The 26,731-nt window shown below is 39.8% G+C and overlaps 1 long non-coding RNA gene across 1 annotated transcript; it reads right to left on the reverse strand.

The window, feature by feature from the left end:
• Positions 1–6,161: 6,161 nt before the first annotated feature.
• On the reverse strand, positions 6,162–25,213 carry LOC112652312 (uncharacterized). Its single transcript, XR_003131356.3, has 4 exons — positions 25,024–25,213; positions 17,436–17,554; positions 7,579–7,671; positions 6,162–6,945 (listed from the first exon to the last, which is right to left on the reverse strand). It is a non-coding gene; the product is annotated as an uncharacterized LOC112652312 (long non-coding RNA).
• Between the last annotated feature and the right edge of the window lie 1,518 nt (positions 25,214–26,731).

Consider the following 26,731-nt stretch of genomic DNA (forward strand, 5'->3'; position numbering starts at 1 on the left):
AATAGATCAAAAGAGGCTCCTACTGCTCTTATTACTTAGAAAATTATAAGACTTTTTAGAAGTTCTATGCCAGGAATTGGGGCAGAGATCAATACATATATTTTTATACTATCTCACAAGGTATATGCAGAAACACAGAAAAAGCTCTGATTAAAACTATCTCTGGTAACAAAGGAGCCATTATTCTTAAATTTTCACATTTAGGTATTGTTATGTAATTAGAGGTCCCAGGAAACTAATATTTAAGAACTTAGATCTTGCATATGACTGATTTTAACTTTATCCTCCTAGAAAAAAACTTACATCCTTTCTTCCTCTTCCCTTCTCCTCCCCACCTGAAGGTATTTCAGTTGTGACACAGTTTCGGTTGTGACACAGTTTCGGTTGTGACACAGTTACAAAAACCACTCTTCCAGGTGGTTTACCAACCCCAGACTTTTTAAGGTAGATGTAGAAATATAACAATCACAAGGGCAATGTTCTCCAAACTGACATTTTTTCTAATTTCAGCACCAATAAGATCATTCACACACATTGGATTACTTCCTAGCACCTTCCTCCTATACTGATTCCAGTTATAGTTTTATTTTTTTTAATATTTAATTTATTTATTCATGAGAGAAGATAGAGAGAGAGAGAGGCAAAGGCACAGGCAGAGGGAGAAGCAGGTTCCATGCAGGGGCCGGATGTGGGACTCGATCCTGGGACTCCAGGATCACGCCCTGGGCTGAAGGCGGCTAAACCGCTGAGCCACCCGGGCTGCCCCCAGTTATAGTTTTAATGTCTATTCCATAGCCATTGTTGCAGTCCATGGAAAGTACTAATTTCCTATTGTTTTTATGACAAATTACCACAAATTTAATAGCTTGGAACAACTGCTATATTTCTGTTCTAAGGTCAGAAGTTTAAAATGGGTCTTAATGGATTTCTTAGTCTGCTTAGGCTACTATAACAAAATACCACAGACTAGTTAGGTTATAAGCAACAGAAATATATTTCTCACATTCTGGAGGCTGGAATGGAAGTCAAAGATCTATATGCCAGTATTGTCAAGCGAGCATGCAGATTTCCCGCTGTATCTTTACAGGACAAAGAGGCTAGGGAGCTTTGCAGGGTCTCTTTTATGTAAGCACTATTCCCACTCTTGAGGGCTTCACCCTCAACACCTAATGACCTCCCAAAGTCCTCACCTCCTAGTACTATTACAGTGGGTGTGGGGATTTTAATATGTGGATTTGGGGAGCCATAAATATTCAGACCATAGATAGCAGTGGGCTCAAGTCCATATATCAGCAGGATTGTGTTCTTTTTGAAGGCTCCAGGGGAAAATCCATTTCCTTACCTTTTCCAGCATTCAGAGGTTGCCTCCATTCCCCAGCTCATGGTTCCTTTCTCTATCTTCAAATCCAGTGCTGGAGTATCTTCCAATGTCCACCTCTAACCCACACTGTCTCCTGCCTCCCTCTTTCACACATAAGGAGCATTAGGATCATACAGGCCCAGTTAGATAATCCAGGATAATCTCCTTATCCCTGGACCCTTAACTTAATCACATCAGCAAAATCCTTCTTCCCACATAAACTAACAGTCACAGTTCCGGGGACCATTGTTCTACCTCTCACAATAGCAAAGAAATACAGATGAGGGTTTACCGTATCATCTATGCTATTTGAAAGAGAAATGAGAGGGATCCCTGGGTGGCGCAGCGGTTTGGCGCCTGCCTTTGGCCCAGGGCGCGATCCTGGAGACCCGGGATCGAATCCCACGTCGGGCTCCCGGTGCATGGAGCCTGCTTCTCCTTCTGCCTATGTCTCTGCCTCTCTCTCTCTCTCTCTCTCTGTGTGTGTGACTATCATAAATAAATAAAATAAAAGGCCACCTTTAAAAAAAAAAAAAAGAAAGAGAAATGAGATCATTATATGTTTAGTAAGGACAACTTCCTATTTTCCTAGGCACTTCAAACTGTTAGCCATTTTCTACAAAGTCTTAGCTTATTCCCAAAGAAATAACTTGAACCATAAAGGAAACACGATTTTATGTGGTTCTTAAAATGTGCGGCCTTAACCCAGCAAACCTTAACTTTTGTTTTTCAAATGTGAAAGGCATGACTAAGATCATTGCTTTGCCATATTATCAAAGGTCTTAGGACAGAAACTAAAGTCTTTTATTGTGATTCTATGCATTGTCCACAGAACTGGACAGTAACCTCTACAGAGGAAAAAATCAGAGTTCTAAGAGAACAAAGATTATCTGCTTTACTTTCTATGTTTAGGCAGGTGAGAGAATCTATTCCGGCCTTAAACTTCTCCAGAGGTTTCTAATTTTTCTGGAATGAAACTGTGTGTGTGTGTGTGTGTGTGTGTGTGTGTGTGTGTGTAGTTTGTTTAAAAGAGCTCCAGAAGAGAAAAAATAATTTACCTCAGTAACCTTTTCAAATAGAAAATAGCTTTGATTTTTCTTACACTGACTAATCTCTATCTGGCTGTCAGAGGATACTATTTAAGTAGAAAGCAAGAAAAAGAGGTCAGAAACCCATCTCGCTCTTGCTCAGAATAGCAATAGCAAAAGAGGAAAAAATACCAGGACAGTTCTTACCGGCCTCTTCTTCCTGATACAGGAGAAAAATCTCAGTTTAAGGTAGAATAGATTTTAGCCCTTCTACTAATTTTATTCATGTCCCCAAAACATGAACAAAACCTTGAAAAATGTACATGTTATGGTTAATGAGATACACCTAGACATAGATATTACTCTTTTTTTTAAAGATTTTATTTATTTATTTGAGAGAGAGAGAGCACAAGCAGGGGCAGCAGCAGAGGGAGAGGGAGAAGCAGGCACCCTGTGGGGCAGGGAAACCAATGCAAGGCTCAATCCCCGGACCCCGGGATCATGACCTGAGCCCAAGGCTGACGCTTAACCAACAAGCAGATGCTTAATCAGCTGAGCCACCCGGGCGCCCCTAGATTTTACTCTTATTCTAAATTCTTATGCCCAATTCTCTACATTCTTAGAATCACAGAGAAGATGTAGTGTATTGCAGAGGGTGGGGCTTTGGGCTTCTAAAACAGGTCTCATTACCTACTACCTGTATGAGCATGGGAAAATAACTTGGCCTTTCTCAACTTTGTTTTCCCATCCCTAAAGTGTTGATAGTAACAGTACCTACTTCACTTCAGGGTCATTGTGAAGTATTCCGTGCAATGCCGGGCACCCAGCAAGAGCTCAATAAATGTTAGTCGTTATTATAGTCTAAAAGGCACTCCAGGGGTGCCTGGGTGGCTCAGTTAAGCAACTGTCTTCAGCTCAGGTCATGATCCCAGGGTCCTGAGATTGAGCCCCACAGCGGGCTCCCTGCTCCATGGGGAGCCTGCTTCTCCCTTTCCCTCTGCCTGCCACTCCCCTACTTGTGCTCTCTCTCTCTGTCAAATAAATAAAATCTTTTAAAAAATAACAGTAACAATAAAATAAATAAAAGGCACTCCAGAATCAAAAAGAAATAGATCAAAAACAAACAATAATAACAAAAAATACACATCCGAATCCCAAACTCAATCTTAGGCTATGGAAGAACATTAAAAACATGCAATACGGATTGGTGAATAATTAGTCAAATTTTTGCTCAAGTCCTATTTTGCTGCCTCTTCTCAATTTAGTCTTCTCATTGAGAAACCTACGGAAAAGAATCTTCATCAAAGATTTCATTGCTTTGATACCCTGAGTAGAAGGACAAGTCTTACTTGATAAGGCATAAAAGAACTGAGAATTCCTTCTTCATTATTATTAAGGAATTAACCTATTAACACCTAGGATTACAAAACAACCACCAACCACTGAGGATTGGTTAATTATAGGAAAATCAAGCAAAACTGAGGTCTTAGTGACTCCAAATGGTATGCCCTCAGAACATAATATCCAAATGCAACAAAATGTAGGAAAGAGGCCAGCCACACAGAAGGAAGGTGACCCATAAATATTGTTACATGAAGGGTAGGAAAGATGGAGGCAGAAAAGGAGCAGGGTGGGGGGAAGGCAGGAAAGAAGGGCTGACTTTTTCTCCAAAGACAGAGGACGATCCATGGCCAATCTTGTATGTATCTTTTTGTGCATCCCAAACTGCACTCTTTCCAGCCTCCCCCTTCACACACACACACCCATCACTCCAATCCAGACAAAGTCTAGTCTTAAATTCCCGGGGGTCATCCAGAGATTGATCTTAGATGTGTGAAGCATCCCTACACAAGCCATTCAAGTTTCTACATTTGAACTTGAACTGCTCTGCCAAAACCAACATCCTCCATAACAAAGACCTAAATCTATCTCTCGGGCAAACGGTCTCTGACTTAGAAATGGCCCATCCATACAAAGGGCTGTCATCACTCTAGTCCTATGCTCTACTTTACTGGAACATAAAAGCAGTCCAGAAAACATTTATGTGCTCATAGAGAACCTACTGGTTCGGAAGAGAAGGTAAAAAGACATTTTAAAAGGTAGAGGCAGCTTTAATGACTCTCACCCTGGAAGCAAACAGATTCCCAGGTAAGGTTAATCTGCCCTAATCAGTTCTCTTCAGCCCAATATCGTTACTAAACCTGCCTGTTTTTTTGTAGTCTCACCTTGTTCCTCTGCCTAAAATTCCATGAGTTAGGTATTCATTTGGATTATCAAGCACTCTCCTTAGCAATGCAAATGCTTCACAAAAGATTAATAGGCTTTCAATCATGAACATTTTCATACTGCATCAATTCAATCAGATTGCCTTCCTCCTAACTCCTGGAAAGTGTTTGAATTAACGAATTTTAATTCTAGAGAAAATATGAAGACAATTAGAGGCATAGGGAACTTTTTGTTTTCATTTATTCATATATTCTTTCACTCATTCATTTAGACATAATGAATGCTTTTAGGTGCCAGGCCCAGTTCTAGTCACTGGAGCACTTAGTGGCCAAGGGTGGCCCTTGGGGAAGTAGGGGGTGATGTGGAGGGGAGGTGTTGACGTGCCATAGTCAGGGGCTTAGTGCAGAATGACGGCATAGAATCTGTAATGAGAATCCCTTCAAGGTCAAAAATATTAAATTGAGGCCGAGTACCTGGTGGCTCAGATGGTTAAGCATCTGACTCTTGATTTCGGCTCAAGTCATGATCCCAGGGTCAGGAGACTGAGCCTTTCATTGGGCTCCTTGCTGGGTGTGGAGCCTGCTTGAGATTCTCTCTTTCCCCTCTGAGCCCTCTGCTCCTCCGCCTCCTCCTTTCCCTTCTCCTTGCACTTGCTTGTGCACTCTCGCTCTCTTTCTTTCTCTCTCTCTCCCTCTCTCTAAAAATAAAAATAAAAATAAAACATTAAGTTGAAGCAAGGAAAGGAAATAGAAATGTGATGGACAATTTTTATCTACTTGAGAAATTTGTCTCATCCAGAGAAGAGAGAAAAAATATTTTTTCCTTCCTTCACTGTTTCCAGGACACAAAGCATAATAGATATAATATAATTTACTCATCTTCTGAGTCTTTTGATAAAAATTCATTCTGAGTGGGAGAGAGACTTGCTATTGATTTTATACCTTAAAATACCTAAAAAGTGTTTTAACACTTTACTTGCTTCCATTTTAAACAACCCTACAGTTACACTATTCCAGAACCATTACGATCATGAATTCCTATTCTGATACTTGTATTGGTCATGACCTCAGAAATTATTAAAGGATATGGAGCTGAATGTCAGCTCCATATCCTCAAGACTCAAGAGTCCCATTCATGTGGCATTACACTTATTTCTACATTGCTTTTCCTTGCTGACTTATTCTCATCAATCCCTTATACTCTCAATACACCTGCCTCTAGCTTGCTTCCTATCTCATCTGCGGCCCTACTCCAGACAATCCAGCCTGTGCAAACCATGTGCGAAAAAGGAGTGAAAGGGAAGCCAGAAATTCTCCTGTAAGAAAAGTACATGAGTTTTACTGCATGAATTTTGTGACATTCATTTTAATGTTCAGATATTTTCCTACATCATTTCTCTGCTTTGTTTTGGGTAATGAGGATGTCAGATAAATGACCACCAGTTAGAAATAATAATGTTATAATTTACCATAATGAAATCAGAAGGGAAGTTGACAGTGGTAAAATTAACTTATTTGTACAATGATCAAGATATATTTTGTGTTCTTAAAAAAATTTTTTTTTTTTTTTTACTTTCATCAACCTTTGCTGCATTCCTATTGTCACATTCATGACAACTGGCCTAAAGGAATAGTCAACTTCAGTAGGTCTAAGGACAAAAGCCAGTTGGCGATTCAGAGGCAGGCATAAGAGGTGGTAACACCAGAACCTGGTGTTATATTTGAGGTGATCAGAGAAAGTTTTTATTCCCCAAATATGTGTCTTATCTAACAGCTGATTCTCTTTTAAAGCTCTACCTGGCTTAGAACTTTTACCTCTTATTATTAGGCAAATGTTCTTGGGGATACTTTTGTTTTCTAAATTAAAAGTCTCAATATTCTCTCTAGCACTCTCCTTAAATAAGGCAAATATTTCCCAAAAGGTGATGGGCTTCCAATAAGGAACATATTCGTTTTGAATTCGCTCAATCAGATTGCTTTCCTCCTAACTCCGGAAAAGCATTTAAATTGAAGAGATATTTGATTTGGAGAATATATATTTCTCAACTTATCCTTGATCCCTTACTCTTATGAGAAGACTGTAAATTGCAACACCCACCCCCCAACATCCTTCTCACACGGAAATAAAATTGTAGGGAAACCATGTGACTTGCTAGATAGCCGTTTCCTACCTCCCTTGCAGGTAGGTGTGGTCACCTGACATAGTTGGCAGACGTGATATGTATCTCCTGGCCAGCATCTTAAGACAACAAGGATACCTCCTCTGTACTGTTTCTCTTTCCCTCAGACAGAAAAGGACTCCGTGGAGACCCACCATCCACAAAACAATGCCCTGGGGGAGCAAGAAAACACAGGTTCAAAAAAACTTAGATCCTTGAATGTCCTTGGGGAATAGAGATGCCTAGCAAAGGAGCTGCCCTACAGTGTGACCGGGGAATAAATAAAGGGTGGTTTTGTTTGAGCTATTGCATTTTAAGGTCTTTTTGTTGGAGCAGTTTAGCTTTATTTTCACTAATACATCTAGAAACAGCTACACTGTTTATTCCTCTGTCTTCTGACTACAACTTGACCCTGACTCCGTCTCTCTCAGCATTTACACATGCTAAGCATACTTACATTAAAAACTAATCATCTCTCAAATCTTTTTCTTCTATTTTTGCCAAACCTCCTCAAAGTATTGTTTAGGAGTGTCCACCTGAGTGCCCAGTTGGTTAAGCATCTGACTCTTGATTTCGGCTCACGTCATGATCTCAGGGTTGTGAGACCCAGCCTTGTGTTGGGCTCTAAGCTGGGCATGGAGTCTGCTTAAGAGTCTGTCTCTGCCCCTCTGTCCCTCGTCCCCAACACCCCTCAAATAAATGAATAAATATTGTCTAAACTAGTGAGTATACAGCTCTGATATTATTAGGCTAAATCTTTGTCATCTTGCTCATACGGCCACCCTTGCCTCTTGAAATTCATTTACCTCATCTTCTGTGACACCCACTGTCCTCATCTCCTTTTCTTCTCTGGCTACTCCTTCCCAGGCATCCGGTAGATTCCTATTCTTCTATGTGTCCTTGAATGTGAAGAGAACTCAAGATTATGGACCAGGCCCTCATCTTTCTCCATTCTTCACTTCACACTCACCCTGCTGAATTTCTCCCACTCTGGAAGCTTTCAAATAGGGAGCTCCAACCCAGATCCTTCTAGCCCTTTTTTGCAATTGTTAACTTCCTTTGACTGACCCAAGGCCCTTCAATTTCAATATATTCGAACCAAAGTCCTTAGCTCCACTGCTCCAGTGAATCACCAAGTGCTGGATCTCTTGCTTACTTTTTGACTCAGTTTACTTCTTATCATCTCCAATAAGACTATCTTTTTTTAAAAAAGATTTTATTTATTTATTCATGACAGACACAGAGAGAGAGAGAGAGGCAGAAACACAGGCAGAGGGAGAAGCAGGCTCCATGCTGGGAGCCCGACGTGGGGCCCCCCAATAAGACTATCTTAGTCAGAGAGTGTATTGTAGTTATTAAAAACATTGCTTGAGGGGCATCCCGAGTGGCTCAGTGGTTTAGCACCACCTTCAGCCCAGGGCGTGATCCTGGAGACCCAGGATCGAGTCCCACGTCAGGCTCCCTGCATGGAGCCTGCTTCTCCCTCTGCCTGTGTGTGTCTCTGCCTCTCTCTCTCTCTCTCTCTCTCTCTCATGAATAAATAATAAAAATCTTTAAAAAGGAAAAAAAAACATTGCTTGAGTTCAAATCTCAGTTATACCATTAAATGTGTGACATTGGCATGTTTCTTAACCTCTCTGTTCCTCAGTCTCATCATCTGTAGTGTGAGGGGTATAAAAACACCATCTACTGTATCATCATGGCATTGAATGAGTTATTATGTATAAACACACGTTTTCTCTAAAGTAGCTTAGAAGAATGACTATCACATATTAAGTACTAGTTAAGTGTTGCCATCTTTTTCTACAGATTTTATTTTTAAGTAATCTCTACACCCAATGTGAGGCTTGAATTTATAATCCTGAGATCAAGAGTCACACACTCTATGGACGCAGCCAGCCAGGCACCCCAAGTGTTAGCCATCATTGTCTCCTGCAGAGATTATTGTAATGGCCTCTTAATTTCATCATCCTGAACAATTCTTTCTCCCTTTCCAACACTAAACTGAAGATGCAATTTCTTCTTCATCTTCCGATGGCTACCTATTTTCTTAAGAATAAGATCCTAATTCCTTACCATGGCTTAAAAGGCTTTTTGCACGATCTGACCCTACTCCCGTCTTTGGCTACCCTATGCTCTGTGTTCTTACCAGTTTGGCCCTGTCTAGGCTCCTCTAACACTCTGTACTTTCCAAGGCATGACATTTAACACCAAATGCTGCCCATTTGCCTTCTCTCTGCTCCTCATTTTAGCAGGAATTAAAAGCACATTTGAATTGTTTAATTAAGAATGCCTCTGCAACAATGTAGTGTTGCTCCCTATTGTATTTTGCGTTTAACAGAATTGATTCCCAACTGCTACCCTGTTGGTTCTTTTGTGTATGTGGGCCATGCAGAATCCTTGCCCTCTGCATTTAGGAATTCTATTTATGCTGTGATAGTCTCTGAGGACATCACTTGCATTTTGAATGCTGAATCTTGGACTCCCGGCTCTTATATTCTGCAGCTCAAACAAAAGATCACTTCCTACTTTACATTTAGAAACAATTCCAAGGATAGAGCCTGCAAAAGCAGGCTCTGGGATAAGCCTTATCCTAACTGATTAGCCAAAGATATTGTGTGCATGTGTGGCAGGTGGAAGAAATATTTGAGCTGCAAACCCCAAGTCATTGTCCCCCTCTCTCTGATCCAAAGTGTTTTTGAGAACTCTGGGATCAAATTTCTAAGAGTAAATGCTCTCCCCAGGTTTCCATTTTCACTGAACTGACTGGGCAAAGGTTTGGTCAGGTTGTTTACTAGCTACATACATTCTCCTTCCCTCTCCCACATGTTAGGCTACCCACTGTGCCTTTGTGGAACCACCTGCCCTCTGTGACCTCTCTATTTTCCTTTGTAACCCTCTTCATCTGCCACTGACTGCTCCTCATGCTTTGAGTCTCAGTTCCAATAACACAAACTTCCCATAATGTTTATTTGAAGTAACATTTGTATGCAGCTTTCAAGTTTGCAAGTTTCATACGCCTTATCTCATTTAATACAAGAGGCTACACAGCACAGTGGCCAGAAAGCATGCCCTGGAGCCAGACTCCCTGAGTTCATAATCCCTACTCAGCCTTTTACTAGCTGTGTAACCTTGGCTGAACTGTAAACTCATTCCAGGTTGAAAAGCAACTGCTAAACCCTCTATATCAGCTCATATTCCGTGAGTAAACCAGCTTTACAACATTGCTTGTGAAAGACCTTAGGTCCAAGAACCCTAATACTTTAAAGGCTCAAAATCAGAAGTTAGCTATGACTCTTCCTTCTCCCCATCTTCCCATATCCAATTACGAAGTTTGAGTGATTCTTTTATTATGCTTCTTTTATCTCCCCTTCTCTTTCATTCCTACTGTTACCATATTAGTTGAGGCCATTATCAAATCACACCACCAAGTCTCCCTGTCTCTCCCATCCCCTCTTCCCAATTCAACTTTTCATTACCAAAAGAGTATGGGTGGTATAAAAAAGTATAAAACACTCTGCAATCTTGTAATTCGTTTGAGAAAATGGCATTGTGTGTGCGTTTATGAGAAAACGAATTGCATGAGGTAATAAATACAAACAAGAGGGCAATGGAAAATCAGAGAAGGGAGAAATCACATCAAGCTTAGGCAGTCAGGAATACTTTATGGAGGACATGATCCATCTGAGCTCTGCTTGCTTGCTTCTTGCTTTCATAAATTTTCATCTAACAAATATTAATTGAGCATCTGCTTTGATACTGGAAAGACATCTTAATTTTTCAGTGCAAATTAAATACAACACTACATGAATATAGTAAATTTTCAAATATCCTTGAGATTCAAAATTCTATTACAAATGAGAGTCATCAGTCAACACTAGGCACACCAGCAGATATATTGTTAAACAATCACTATGTTATTGTATTTACAAAACAGTCACAAGTTTAAAAACAGGAAGCATGATGTAAGAGAAAGACAACTGCCATAAAAACACAAAGGTGGCCAGCACAACTTACCTCAGGACTAAGACCAGGGAGGATATACCCCATTGTTTAGGTCATTATATTTGCTTCAGTCTTATGTGTTTATTAATGACTCACTCCTAATTTCCCTTTCTCAACTTATTTTTATAACCAAGAAATCCCCTTGGGTTCAGTAGTAGTGGGTGTCCTTGGTGTCTGTTCTGATTGGTTGGTTCCAGTGCCATTCCAGTTATTGACTATTTTGTAGATCATATGTGTATAGAGGCATGAGTTAAGATACTAAGACAGTGAAGATCAGAATAACACAATCAAAAGAACATCTTGGTCTTCACCAAAATTAGGAATTTGTCTCCTGTTCTCCATTCCCATGGGCCTCATCACTGTACCTTCTCTTGCTCTGTAAAATCAAGTTCTCTTCACTTCCCCATAACCCCTCCCTCCACCAAACACTGTCACAGACAAAAATGTGAAGCTTAACAAGAATAAGTATAAACAGCTGGTAAACATTAATGTCTCACACTTTCCCGGGTATCCTACCTTTTAAGAAGGGACAAAGCCCTCCCCAAACAGTAGCTATAGTAAGCTTTGTGTTGATTAAATGCTTATTGAATGCAGAGACCTACTGAACAAAACAAAACAAAACAAAACAAAACAAAACAAAAAACCTCAATATTATTTAGAAGATTCTTTGGAGGGGGGGGAATCCCTGGGTGGCTCAGCAGTTTAGCACCTGCCTTTGGCCCAGGATGCAATCCTGGAGTCCCGAGACCAAGTCCCGCATCAGGCTCCCTGCATGGAGCCTGCTTCTCTCTCTGCCTGTGTGTCTCTGGCTCTCACTCTTTCTCTCTGTGTTTATCATGAATAAATAAATAAATAAAATCTTAAAAAAAAAAAAAAGAAAACATAAATAGAAGAGGAAGTCTTCACCTAACTGACTCTCCATCTCAAGAAAATCTCTTGAATAATATGACAAGAATAGTCATGGATTTAGTTGCTATACTCTTTTGTTCCAGGTTCTCAACCAGGATCTCAACCCAAGTCAAATACCCTTTGAGCCTCATTTGCCAGAAATGGGTTTAATAACAGTTAAATTCAGTTTGACTCACAAAGAGCCAAACTAGGCCAATACCACCAATGTCACATGGGAGACATGAGCAGTCACAGAGACCACACAAGTTCATTTCAGGGTGCAGCAGAAGGAGTGGGGAGGCTGGTCCTGAGGCAAAGGTATAGTATCTTGGCTGGCACAGGTTGACCCACTGAATGGCCATACAAGTGACAGAAAATCCAATTTCCTATCTGCCCCGACACACTGTTCTCCTGAGGAAAGCCTAAGCAATGTTGCAGCTCCTTGGACACCTTTTGAAGTCCCCATGGGAATACCCAAGACAACCATTCATTACAAAATGTCACCCCACCCCTGCCATCCCTCTTTATCTCCTTTGTCCTGCTTAACATTCCTTGGTTAGCACTTCTCATCTCTTATTTGTTCAGTGTCTATCTCCTCCCATAAGAATGTAAATTCTATGGGAACAGAGACTCTATTTTGTTCACTGGTATATATATCCAATGCCTGCCTGAAACATAAAATAAGCATTTTTTGAGTTGAAATGAACAGAAAGTGCATTATCTATGGCACTGAGACAGTGCCTTGGATTCTTGGATTAGCTCTCTCCACCAACACTAAAACAATCTCTTTTCCACTATCGCCAAGGAACTTTTGCTTTGCTTAACCAGCTCACTACTACTTTTTGTATACACTTCTTGGGAGAAGCTTTGAAGGAGACAATGTGCAGAAGCCCATCTTACTCCTTCTGCCCCTACTCCCCACTTACCTATACCCTGGAATCAGATTTTTTTCTTTTTATACATATGACATTTCTTTTCCCACATTCACCTCCTTTCAAGACTAGAAAGGAAAATACAAGGTATAGAAAGGTGAATGGTTTAATCAGAAATGATGCTATTTGACTCTATCCATCATGCCTGCCCTATGAACCTGAGATGGTGTAATTTTGTGATGTAATCAGATACTATCTATATCATTCTCAATGATCATACATAGACCAAGTTAATTAAATTGTTGAGGGAAAAGTTACCTCAAAAAGTTTGAATGTCCATCTCTAGAGTCATTTCAGATACCTTCTAAGAACCTTGACTACTTCACCTCTAAAATGAAGATACTGTTTTACTAGAAGGTCTCTGCAGGGTCAACTAGCTCCAGTGAATTAGGATTATGTGTCTGGAAATAACACCAGAAAATTTTTAAGAAACAGCCTCAAGTGAATAATGGGAGGCTTAACAATATGTTCTGGGTATCATAATGGGCTTAGTTTGAGTATAATCTATCAGATATTCATTTTAAAACTCATACTCTCTACCTAAGTCAAATGTCATCCTAGAGCTAATTTGTGAATCTTGATAAAGTTTAGGCAGTAAGATCTTCAAAAATATTATTTCAATGGAATCATTTTATATGTTAACTTTGAAAATGTCAACAGCAGGGGCCAAGTAGAGGCGCTCAGGAGGTCTATGCATTTGCCATTTCAAAGGCTTAGCTGTCAGTGTAGGAGTAGGGGGGCAGCCTGCTGTGCTCCATGTTCTGAATAAACATTTCCAGAAATATTTAGCAGATAATAGGGCTCCCACTGGGGCCGTGTGTTCAAAGGCACCACATTGAGCCACCTACCATGAAAGATGTGGATGCCAAAGCTGAGAGTGCTCTGGATTTCAGATTGGGTACCTGCTTCCTCTATAGGACTTCTAAACACACAAAGTCAGGGGGAAACAGCTCACCTTAAAGGGAAAGTGCCTAATGCTTGGCGGAAGAAAAGAACATAATGGTCAATGTCTGAGTAATATTCAATAGCCTTCCATCATGCAGCAGGTCTGTGAAATAGTCTGACAACTCGAGAATTGAGGGCCAGAATTCACTGCTTGCCAGACTAACACCCATCAATTTGAAAAGCTCTGAAATCCATCTTGACTTTATGCAGAAAACTGGTTGCGGTTAAAGTAACAGTGATCTTTTTTTCTCCTGCATTTTATATCTCAGAGAGACATCCATTTTTAGTTCTGAATTTCATCAGAAATGGAAAAGCAAACAGATAAAATTGAGACATTATCATTTTGGTTAGTTTTATGAGAAGAAAGGTAGTATATGGATGTTTATCCACTTTAAATCTTCTAGAGAATGACAAAGACCCCTCCAAGCACACACATCTACACAAATACTACTGTACTTTGCAAATAATAATAAAGAACACATTATGCATGATTCATATATGTTCCACAAACTTTTTAGGTGACCTACAACGTTCTAGTCAAGCAGTGGCCAAGTACTGAGGATTTTTTTCAAGTATTCAGGATTTTTAAATGCCCGAGATCTGATTCCTGTCATCAAGAAGCTTGCAAACTAGTACAAGAGGAAAACATGTACTAGAAAAAAAATAGTAAACAATGCAACAAATGCCATCAAGGTTCGGAAAATGTGCTGTTGGAATCGCAGCAGAGAGCTTCCTTCCCACTAAGGCGTGCAATAGGCTTTAGTACACCCGCTTAAACCCACATCCAAAAGATCAGCGATGGAAAATAGCCCTGTTCATTCTGAGGTAACAAAGGCCTAAGAAAGGTTTTCTGCTATGTAACTTCTTCAAACCTTTTTTTTTTTTTTTTTTTCAGTTTCACTTCTTTTGGAGATGGAGTTCTTTATTTTGCTCTCCTCTCCCAGGAAACCTTGAATACCACATTTTAGTCATCTTTAAAAGAAAGCTTTTCAAATGTGAGTGTTAAAACCGAGAAACCCACCTGGGTGTAGGGGAAGCTAGCGCCCTGCTGGAGAAGTTTCTCACCCCTTGCCTTTTACTGACCTCTAGTGGACACATGTTGCCACGTCATGGAGAGCCTACAAATTTATCCATAGAACTATAAGGCTCTGAATCCTAGTCAATGAATTCCATCACCCATCTTCCCTTTTTCTGCCTGGATACTTAAAAGTTTTTCTACTCTATATAAAAAATATACATTTCAGCACAAACTTGGATCCAATCCAAGCTCATGATGTACAAAATACCCTTCCACACGTGTAAGTGCAAATAAACCCTTTTTCCCTGTAGTGCTGATTTCAGAATTATCTTAGACAAGACAGTGGACCTTAATAGCAATTATTAGAGCAGGGAGTCCCATGAGATTCTAGCCAGAAATTGTAAAAAAAAAAATTCTTTCTTTTTATATGCCTTTCTTCCCAAACAACTAATTTCCCTACCCATCCTTATCTCACCCCAAAGAAAATTACATTCAGTCCAAGTTTCAGCTCAAGAGTTTATTGCTAAACAACAAAAACCGCTCCTTGTGATTTGTGTGGCAATTGGAAGGGGTAAACTCCCTCATCTATACCCACTAGATGCCAACCCCTTTGTTCCTCTGTACCATTTCTCCTCAACTACTTTCCATAAAGAAGAAATAAACTTGATCTATAAAGGCGTTAATAGATTTGATTACATTTGTATGGCAAGCGGCTGGGTCATCATGTCAGCGAGGCTACTCTAAATGTTAATGCAAGGGCTGTTGCTACTCAACAGATTGGAAGCTGAGACAAGACTATGATAAAAATCTTAGTGCCACGAATTTGCGCAATACTTGGAATCTGAAAATAGATAGGACCCTTAAAATAATGGTAATTGAACATAATAATTTAGTAACGCTGGAGGAAAGAAAAAAGGAACATATGTAGGAATCACGGAGCTTGGGGCAACCAAAGGATAGAAAAATAAATCTATAATAGTAAGAATGAGACCACTTCTTGTGGGACTGCTGGGTTCTATGTAACATCAAGCCCCTTGTACATGTCCACCATATGAAAGTAGGCTCTTATTTCGCAATAGCACATATCAAATTCTATAAATCTCTCCACCTCACTCTCTCTTCTTCTTCCTCTCTCTCTCTCTCTCTCTCTCTCTCTCTCTCCATCACTTTTCATCCCCCATTTTAGTCTAGCTCTTGGGTAATCCACAAGAGGTCTCAGCTTGGAATGTAGTTGCCCCTCAGACAGTCTAATTACAACTCAATAAATTCTTGACACAGCAAAGAAGGGTTGTGCTGTAGGTACAACACAAATTAAATAAAAACTTAAGAGAGTTTTGCCTCAGGGATTTTGTCATTCAACAAGAAGCTGACAGCAAATTTTTCTTTGTCTGCCTGAGGTCAGGCTCAGTTCTGCTTCCACCTTCATGGATAGAACAATAGATTATGTAGATATAAAGTATAGAGGAATGTTCCCAAATAGATTTCAGATAACCTTTATAACATTTTTAGCCCCTTATTTAAAAGCCCACTGTAGTTGCAGCAGTTTTGATCTCCAAAAGGAATAACTGTGGTTTAACTAAGGGGATTAGCAAATCAAACCTGAGGAAGCCTTTGTAAAGGAGATCTTAGGGTCCCAGAGATACTTGCCCTTTGAAAGATCATTGAGTAATTATGGCTCATTATGTTGAAAGGAAGGCAGCTTGCTGAATGGCTTAGAAGGTAAGAGACCTCTCAGGCTGATTTTTTTTTTTTTTTAATTATGTGAATTCAAAGTGCTACAAAAGAAGTCAAGAGATTCACGAGTCACTTGCTCCTCTTTTGGCTTTGGAGGCAAAGAATGTAGTGTATTCTCTTCCACCCAATAGACATTCCTATTACATTTTGTTATATTTATACACAGCCCAGATAACTCAAGTCTTCACTCAGGGCCTCTGTTAGATTATCCAATAACTAAGAATATGCTTAACATCCAAGCAAAACAAGAGCACCAAAATGGGGGGTGGGGAGGGAGTTGCGGTAGGGCAGGGAGGAGACTGATTTTTAAGAATTCAATATGTGAATTATATATTTCAAAATAAAGACCAGCAGATTTATCATGGAGAAAAAAGTACTTTGTTGAACACTCTTAGACTATTATTATTACTACTACTACTACTATTATTATTAGCAGCAGCAGCATAGTATAATGATTAAGTGCACGGACTCTGAAGTCAATCCACTTAGAACTGCATCCCAGACCTACCATGAACTATAAAATAGACATAAAAATAGTACCTATGTCATGATTTGCTCTAAGAAATGAATAAATTAATTTATGAAGAACATTTACCAGAGTGTTTGATACACAATAAATGCTGTACAAGCTTGTCATTACTATTACTCTATCATTCAAACACTGTTTTTTAAGTTTTTAGCACATAGGGAGGGGAAGGGGCACAGCATCAAAGTCTCGCATTGCTCAGAGCTTCTAAAGTCATAGTCTTGCCTCGCTGACAGATTGCTAACTCTACACATAATGAACATTTTCTTGAAATCCATTAAAGTCAAAGGAGAAATTCTTAAAATCACAGAGATTTTCAGATCTAAAGTCCCTCTTGACCCAAACGAAAAGTCATACACTTTAACAGCATAATAGTTGATATTTATGGTATAATAGCAGAACAGCTTCACGTTGGACCTTATTTCTGGGTCCCTACTGAAATCTCTGAAGGGTCTCCAAAATCAGAATGTCACTTCCTCGCCCAAGTTTCTCAAATTGAATAATTTGGGAAGTAAAACAAAGAAATGGCCGAAGAAGAATCAAAATATCAACTTTAATACCAAATGAAGGGAACTTGGAAGACATGGCTTGAACCAAAAATAAGGACTCACCAACCTGGTAACTGGCAGTGTTGGACCTGGCACTCCTCCCCAGGAATGGTGAGCTGGTAGGGACCTGAGGCTGCCTGTCTGTCCATCAGGGAATACAGAGGTGCCCTGATCTCCTGGCTTGTCCTAAGAAGAAAAAGGATGAAAGCAAGAGCTTAATTTTGACATTCTGTATTTACCATTTCTGTGGGGATGCCCACCTATGCACAAGGTTTTGATTCCCATTTCCCACTCGAGGCCCGTATTTCTGTACTTAATACTATACACTCTACCTAATCACAGAGTATCCACATGCTCTTATGAACAGATCTTTTCCATCTTGTGAATGAGAGAGGCTATAGAATTATTTAGGAGACAGAAACTTGGCCCCAAGGGAACAATTTTTCTCTTAATTAGCCACTAGAGAGCCAACTGGCACCACTAGGTGTGGAGTGACTCTTGGCCTATGGCCCAGCCAGGTGAAATTCAAAGTGAGCCCCTCACAGTTGCCTTGCTGGTGTTGAATACAGATGGAATTTGGGATAACACATCCAGAACTGCCTTCCAAGATGTGGCACCAGTAATTTAAGGCTAGAAATCCACTCGTGTTTTATGATAAAGGTGAGCAAAGCAAATATTGTCCTACTCCCAAAACACCCCCAAAAAGTCCTTAAAGACTTTTTTTTCCTGTGACTCAGCTGCCCATGTTTGAAACTAAATCTATCCCAAGAGGTTGGTCTTATTTCTTTCCTGTAGACTCATTCAGAACATTCTATTCTCTCTTTTCTTTTCAAATGAGGATAGCTATCTTTAGAAAGGCACTCGTAGCCCCTTTAGACTGTTTTTGATGTGGCATGTTGCAGAGTCGTTCAGTCATCTTTGACTCCCTCTCTTTGGAACAAGTTCTTATGCGTTTGTGTTTTTCTAAGAAGTATGATCCTGGGATCTGAATGTGATACCGTAGGTTAGAAATGAATGAGTAAAGACATTCTATTCTCATTGTATATAGGTTTTTAAGAATCCTCACTTTGCTTGAGTTGACTTTTAACCATTTACATATAAAGTTTAACTGTTGATTAAAATTTCAAGACTCTCGGGACGCCTGGGTAGCTCAATGGTTGGGCGTCTGCCTTCTGCCCAGGGTGTGATCCATAGTCCCGGGGTTGAGTCCCACATCAGGCTCTTTGCATGGAGCCTGCTTCTCCCTCTGCCTCTGTCTCTGCCTCTTTCTTTCTGTTTCTCATGAATAAATAAATAAAATCTTTTTTAAAATGTTTTTTTTTTAATTTCAAAAAGAATTTTCAAGATTCTTTTAGCAATTCTGGTGCTGAGGTTCTTAATGCTTGTTTTCAATGACGGGGATTATTTCTGATCCAAGTTCTGAAATCGTACTAGTTTTGTAAATCCAGACTACTTGCGTAACTTCCTGAACCTCAGTTTCACCTTAGAATAGGATTATAGTTCCTCCCTTTCAGGGTTGTATTGATTTGTTAAGGCTACCATAACAACATACCATGGACTAGGTGGCTTCAACAGTAGAAATGTATTTTTTCACATTTCTGGAGGCTAGAAACCAAGATCAAGGTGTGAACAGTGTTGGTTTCTTCTGAGGCCTCTCTCCTTGGCTTGGAATAGTCACTATTTCCCTGTGTCTTTGTATGGTCTTCCCTTTGTAGGTCCACATCCTAATCTTGTCTTCATATGAGGACACCAGTCATATTGGAATAGGGGCTCACCCTAATGCCCTCATTTAACCTTAATTATTTCTTTAAAGACCCTATCTCCAAACACAGTCAGATTTTGAAACACTGGAGGATTAGAACATCAACACATAAATTTGGGGTAGACAATTCACTCCATAATATAGGTAAATTAGTGCTAGAGTCACATGGTATGATTCCTCAATAAATGCTTGTCAAATACTTGAGTCAGATGATGGCCCTCTAGCCCCAACCCTCAATCAACCCTAAGTTTGTTGGTTTGTTTGTTTGCTGCTGCTATTATTTAAAGGCAAAGATGAAACTTGAAGTATTCTTACAGCCCCCAAGGAACCTCCATAGACTCAAAAATAGTTGGATCAAGAAGTTCCTCTTGAACGGGATTGAAAAAAATTTAATCAAATCAATCTAATGTCCTCCTTGCCAAAGAAACTGAAGAACCATGGTAAAGACCCCCATTCCAGTCCGTTTTCCAATTCTTTTTTGCTTTCATTATTTTCCATTCTTTCATCTTCCTGTTCCTCCTTGACATGTCCTCTAATAGAGCAAACTCATCAACCATCTCCCTACCTTCTACCCTCTTTGTAGCCCTTGCTTTCCCCCTTCCCTCATGCACTTGCCAAGATGTTGAGCTGCTCTGTGTTGCTGATCAGTGACTAATTTCCTTTTTATCGGGAATAAAGAAACCCTTAATTGCCTCCTGCAATACCACTGGCATAATCCTGACACTAACACATCACAATGAACAGGAGGCCCATTAATAAACATGCAGTGCTGTGAAGAATTTCACTGATCCCTCTCCAGGTCATTAAATCTATACATGTTTGATGGGCAATAAAAGAGAAATGTAGAATGGTAATGGCAGCTGTAGGAAGCTGCTGCTGTCCTAGTCTGCCTTAACCACAAGAAAAGTCAGGAAATGGTCCACACATTGTTCTAAATACGTATGTATTCAACTCATTATTACTAATTTCAAATGCCCATGCATACTGCACAGGCAACTGGTTCATAAATAAAACTCAGGCTGAAATTGCAGCCTTAAATTCTTTCAACTTCAAATAGGGACATGGTATCCAGTTTGATTAAACGAGGAGGAGTGGTTCACTCTAACGAGAAATGTTTCTGTGTGGGGGTGACTTGGAGGGCAGCTGCTAATCAAAACACATTTCTGTTTGTCACCTTTTATGATATAAATAAAAGATGTTGCCCTGTGTTAGTAAGATATTAAGCAAAGTCAGATTCTAATTCCAGAAACAAATCATCAAGCCAATAAAGATAAAATAGACTCACAAGTTTATTCTCTAAAGCTAAAATCAAAGGAATAATTCATATCATATAAGACAGGTCAAAATTACTGTAGACATTTTATGTCTATTTCTTACCTCACAGATAAAGTCAGACATAGAACTATACATCATAAAATGGAATGGCTAAAATACCGAATGTCAAAAATCAGCAAATCCTACCATCATCCCACACTCGTGGCTCGCATTAGACCAACACAGACAGAAACATTGCGATAAGCCTTTGGCAAGGGAACATTCAATGTTTGAGATTTTATATACTCTTCAGTGACCCCAAAACTCCACGACTTACAGTAATTTTTAATTTTGTTGAGAGTGAATTTGAATCACATCCCTTCTCCCCCACACACACCTCCACCATGAATCTGATAGGATGAAGTAATCACAGAACTAGTGAATTTACCTGGCCACTCGGCCTCTGTTCATTTGTTCAGCCCTGATACTCCTCCTCTTCCCTCATCTTAGTAACTCTCACAAAATGTTTTAAGATTTTACTGATTGATTGATTGATTGATTGATTGGGGTGGGGAAGGGCAGAGAGAAAGAGAGAACCTTGAAGCAGATCCCCACTGGGCATGGAGCCAAACAGGGGGCTCAAAATCACGATGCCGAGATCATGACCTGGGCTGAAATGAAGAGTCGGGCGCTCAACCGACTGAGCCACCCAGCTCCCCATCTCACAACATAGTTTTTGAAAGAAGGTAAGGAGGACTTGTTGGGTGCTAGGAAAGGGGAGTGTGGCTTCTGTGAAATCTGACCCTGAAAAGAAAACCAGATGGTGAAGGTAAGAACGGAGTGCTGAGAGAGATGTTACATTTGCCATCAAATTGCAATTATGATGGATTCTGCTTCATCTGAGTAAAATGAATGCACTCACCCTCACTTTCATTTCTGATTTAAATAGATGAAGCCTGAAGCTATCTCAGTGAAAGCTTGAGCCAGAACGAAGGTGATTTATCTGAGTGAGAGAGTACCGTGGAGGGTTTCACACCCATACCGCCTGCATGTGTTTCCAGCTCCATCACATTTTTATTGGAAGGACTATCATAGTACCCTGAGCATAGCTTCTGTGGTAAGAGATGTCATTTAGAAGCAACCTCACCCTGATTCACTGAATTCTAGATTCCAATTTCAGGAATATTATGGCAGACATTGCTGGTACCTTGCCCATATCCCCTCAGCCCTTTGCTGATGTCGCCTGCAACTTTGGTGGCTAGTTCCCATACACCAATGACTATGACCCCCACCTCAATCTCCTGTGTCTCTGGCTTTCTCTGGCCACTGGAGCATTCTTAGCCAGGAAATGCTGGAGCAACGGCATGCTAGAAGCAATTCTCAACCAACAAAGGACAGAATATCACAGAGAACTATACTAGCTGTTTTTGTTCAGTGGACAATTCTAGGTATGTTCTAGACAGTATCTTTGGAAAGTTTCCTGTAGAAGTAAAATCTAGTTGCCCAAAATAGTAATCTGTTCATTACCACAGTCTTGACTGGCTTCCCTCTCTCTGCTGTCCCATTTCCCTATTCCCTCACCTTATTTCCTACGATTTACCTCCCCCACCCCCCAAATAATATACTTGCACCCAGATCCTCATCTTAGAGTCTGCTTTTGGAAGAAATCAAACTAAGATAGGGCTCAAGTACAGAAGTCTCCCAGCTTTGGGAAATCCCATACTCTCTTTGTTCCCCACAGCACAATATTTACAATGAGAGGCTAATGGTCAATACCGAAATAGTTCTCAAAAAGGTGAGCCCTATATTCACTCTCATATATGTGACCAAATCACAAATCCATACCACTAGATAAAAGGTATCCTCGTGCAGAGTCTAAACTGAACCTAAGCAAAAAGGTTTTCATAACAGTTATTGCCTCCTCCTTCACCAAGGCACCCACAAACAGTTATCAAAAAGTCTTAACTTTTTGCTTTCTGTATCTTGCCAGTAGGTCAATGACAGAGGTGAATTGGGGTAACAAATGGAAAATGGGCATTTGGCCATTATGCACATATTTTATAGGTAAATACCAGTCTTAAGGTTTAATCTCTGAACATGAAAACTGAATCTGTCTTTAACACATGGGTAGCAACGGTACCCACCTGAAAGAATTAATGTAAATATTAAATATGATTATCCATGGTCAGCATTGGCAATGTCTAGCAAATAGAAAACTCTTAATTGATGCTATCTATATCATTAATATTATTATTAAAATGGAGAAATGGTATTTGAGAGAGTTATTTAACCATTTCAGCTGTTCTTATTACTAATTTTTTCAGTAAGAATTGCCACAATGCTTCAATTCTAAGACATAGATTTCTTCACACTGTAATGTTTCTAAAATCTAGATATAATCACACAGTTGATGTGCATGTTTGATATGCTGAAATGTTTCTTTGTAAAGTTCTTTTTAAATTGATGCTGCATCTTATAATCAATAGCACCTTAAAACTAAATATTAAAAAAGCATCCAAAAAGAGAGTACTATGGTACTTGCTATTAATGCCACTGAAATACTGTGAAACCCAAAAAAGTTTTGTGATATGTTGCTGACAAATATAAAGTTCCTACTATTCTTGAGATATGATTGTGTCATCAATATCACAAGTCTATGCGTGCTGACTGATGTTTTAAACCAAATAATTCACACTTCAAGAAGCAGACTTTCTGTGAGATATTAGCCTGTAGTTACACATAAATTTCAATAAATGCATTATTTTATAACCCATTTATGAAAAAATGCCACTTTGGCACATAAGGAGCTCATGATTAAATGAAATCTAATATCCATAATCTCTAAGTCAATAGCAAGTAATAGGGCTGTATCCTTTTTCCTTTAGTATATTTTGACATCTTTTATAAGCCATCACTGTTTTATACCTGATTTATTTGATAACTAGTGAGGAACCTGGGTAAATTATTTACTGAAAAAACAAAGCACATGGATAATCACCCAGACTTTGACAAAACTCAAGGATCTATGCTTACTTCAGATAACCTTAGAGAAGGGTGACATCTCAAATAATCACACTCACATGGTTACAAAAATAACTTCCAGGAGCTCCTGGCTGGCTCAGTTGGTAGAGCAGGAAACTCTTGATCTCAGAGTTCAAGTCCCACATTGGACATGGAGACTACTTAAGAAAACAAACAACAAAAACAACTTCCAAACAGTTGTCCCATTCCAAATATACCTACAGATAAACAAACCTCCTATTCTTTATCTAGAATAGTTTCTATTTATGATACATGTTTAAACCATGATAAAAAGTTTGGAAGTATTGTCTCAAAAAAAAAAAACAAAAACCTAGACTGAATAAGAACTAAGCCTTTGCAGCTCTCAGCTTCCTTGACTTTAAATGTAAAGAGCTTCACAATGTGCAAGTCTTATGAACAAGTGGTATGGAAAAGTGGGTAAGTCCCCCAGAGAAAGGAAAGCAATTGGAAATGGAAAATTCTAGAAATAGGGTGAGCATAGTCTAACTGAACAAACTCCAGCCATGGGAAAAACCAGGGAATTTACCACTGCTTTATTACAAGGATAGTTTCTAAGAAAACTCAGAGGGACCACTAAGGTAATTGACTGAATTCTGCTTCTGCAGATGCAACTAAGAGCTAATCTCTAAAGATGAAGAGTTAAAAGTTTGACCACTCTCCATCTGAATATATATTAATGGCTTTTAATACCAAAGTAAGCATGCAACCACACTACCCGAGTTGCAGTCCTGGCTATCTGACCTTAGGAATATTACCTGGCTTCTCTGTGCCTCAGTTTCTTCATCTATAAAATTGATACTGATATATTATCTGCCTCATAGGGTTGACATAATTGAATAAGTCAACATATATTAGTGCTTACACTAGTGCCTGACAATCAAAGCACTCAGCATTTTGTATCATTAAATATATAGATGTTTTGTTCCTTCACGTTTTGCTTCAATTCATATCTTCTTTCATAGTTTATCAGCATTTGTAAGTCAACAACTATTTACGTTTATTCTGTAAAATACTGAATAAGTAATCCTTTGGAAACATAATACCTATAGCATAGTCATATCTCGAAGTATTAATCTAATTACATTCTAGGTACTTCCCTCTCTGTTTCTCTTACTTGTAGTGAAGTGCTGCTTTTTCTCATGAAACACACTATAAACAAAAAACAGATTCAAATGAGCATTTAGGACAAGTGCCAGAAAAGATTCTGGATCCCATCCAGAGTGCCTCCAAAAGACTAGCTAATTCTGGGCGGGAGGAAAAGGGAGAAAGAAGGATGGTGTTTCAAACAGGAAACAAAGGGTGGACAAGAGGGATGAGAAGTCCAAAGGAGGAAGGAGACAGAGAACCTCTATCACAGGTGAGACAAAAGTGAAGAAGGGCCTTTGTAGCTGGGCTGTCGTCCAGCATGGAACATCCTCCATTCTCCCATGAGGCCCCTCTCCTGGACCCACACTTAAGAGGACCCTTCACTGGCTTCAGATGTGCTCCCCCAATAGGATATGGCACATGGAGCCCGAGCCCTTTCCCTTTTCTAGACCATAGACCAAGGACCCCACTGACCCAAAGCTGCTTCCAAGACCTATACTCTCTGTCTTACCCAGGTAGACCCGAGGGATGGCCACAGGGAAGATGTTTTCATGGATATGATCAGAGCTTGGACTTAGGGGCTGAGATGTCAGTAAGAATGTGCATGAAGCCCCTCATAATGCAGGATGGAGCTGGGAGTGGGGAGAGAAAGTGGGGCCAGATGCAGGCCTGCGCTTAGGGCTGTACCTTCTCAGGCTGCAGGGTTCTGGCGCCGAACTCCAAAGAGTATGAGAATTCTAAATTAGAATCTGGTCTCCCAGGCTGCCAGAGGCCGGGAAATGAGGAAAACGAGATGTAGGTCAAAGGGTACAAACTTTCCGTTTTAAGAAGAATAAGTTCTGGGGATGTAATGTACAATGTGGTAAACTTATATACTTGAAAGGTGCTAAGAGATTAGATCTTTAATATTCTCACCATAACAACAACAACAAAGTGGTAATAATGTGAGGCAAAGGATATGTTGACTCACCTTGACTCGCCTTATTACGGTAAACATTTTGCAATCCGATATACAGATGCACCAAATTATCACATAGTATACCTTAAATTTACACAGTGTTATGTATCAATAAAGCTTTAAAAAGATAATATGATAGAATATGCTTTATTTACCACTTTGCCAAATTGACTTATAACTTTCAAATATTTGGACTTATGGTTTGTGCACTTTCCACAAACGTATGGTTTGTGTCCTTGTTCCAGGTCCCACAAATGTTAGGGGTGCACTCTGTGAGTAGAAAGGGGATGGCCTGCTGCTGTCACATGCATATTATAAGTTTATGCAATCTGATCAACGGGGATACATCACCAGAGTTAAGTCCCCAAAAAACAAATATCCTATCTGTTTTACCCATTGCTATATACCAAAGGCAAAATAAAGCCCACAGGCCAAACCCAGCCTGTTCTGTTTTTGCCTGGCCTATGAACTAAGAAAGGATTTTACATTTTAGATGATTGAAGGAAATCAAATGAGTAATATTTCATGGCAACTGAAAACTATATGAAAGTCACATTTCAGCGTTCATAAATAAAATGTATAAATTACACTTATTTGTTTAGGTATCATCTGCAGCTGTTCTCGCATTACAATGGCAGAGCTGAATTGTGACCAGCAATCTTACAGCCCACCTGCCTAACTTACCTGCTCTCTAGCCCTCCATAGAAAAATTTGCAGACTCCTGTGATATACCCAGTGCCTTTTGGAAAATCTGGTATATAACTGGTTTTCAATAAATGTTTTTTAAATAAATGAGTGAATTGTCCCCCACTAACAATTCATCCGAATCACTGAATCATTTCTCAGAGGACTAGATTACACTAGCACATACAGTAAAATTAAATGTCATACCCACATGTTACAAGTGAGAGACACAACGAAACAGAAATGTGACTTTAAAAATTGTTTGAGGAATCCCTGAATGGCTCAGCGGTTTGGCGCCTGCCTTCGGCCCAGTGCGTGATCCTGGAGTCCTGGGATCGAGTCCCACGTCGGGCTCCCTGCATGGAGCCTGCTTCTTCCTCTGCTTGTGTCTCTGCCTCTCTGTGTGTGTGTGTGTCTCTCATGAATAAATAAATATTTTTTTAAAAATTGTTTGAGGGGTGCCTGGGGGGCTCAGTCAGTCAGGTGTCTGACCCATGGTTTCAGCTCAGGTGGTGGGATCAAACCCTGAGCTGGGCTCTGTGCACAGCAGGGAGCCCGCTTGAGATTCTCTTTCCCT

The sequence above is a fragment of the Canis lupus genome, chromosome 13 (genome assembly GCF_003254725.2).
Source record: "Canis lupus dingo isolate Sandy chromosome 13, ASM325472v2, whole genome shotgun sequence".
Taxonomy (NCBI): domain Eukaryota; kingdom Metazoa; phylum Chordata; class Mammalia; order Carnivora; family Canidae; genus Canis; species Canis lupus.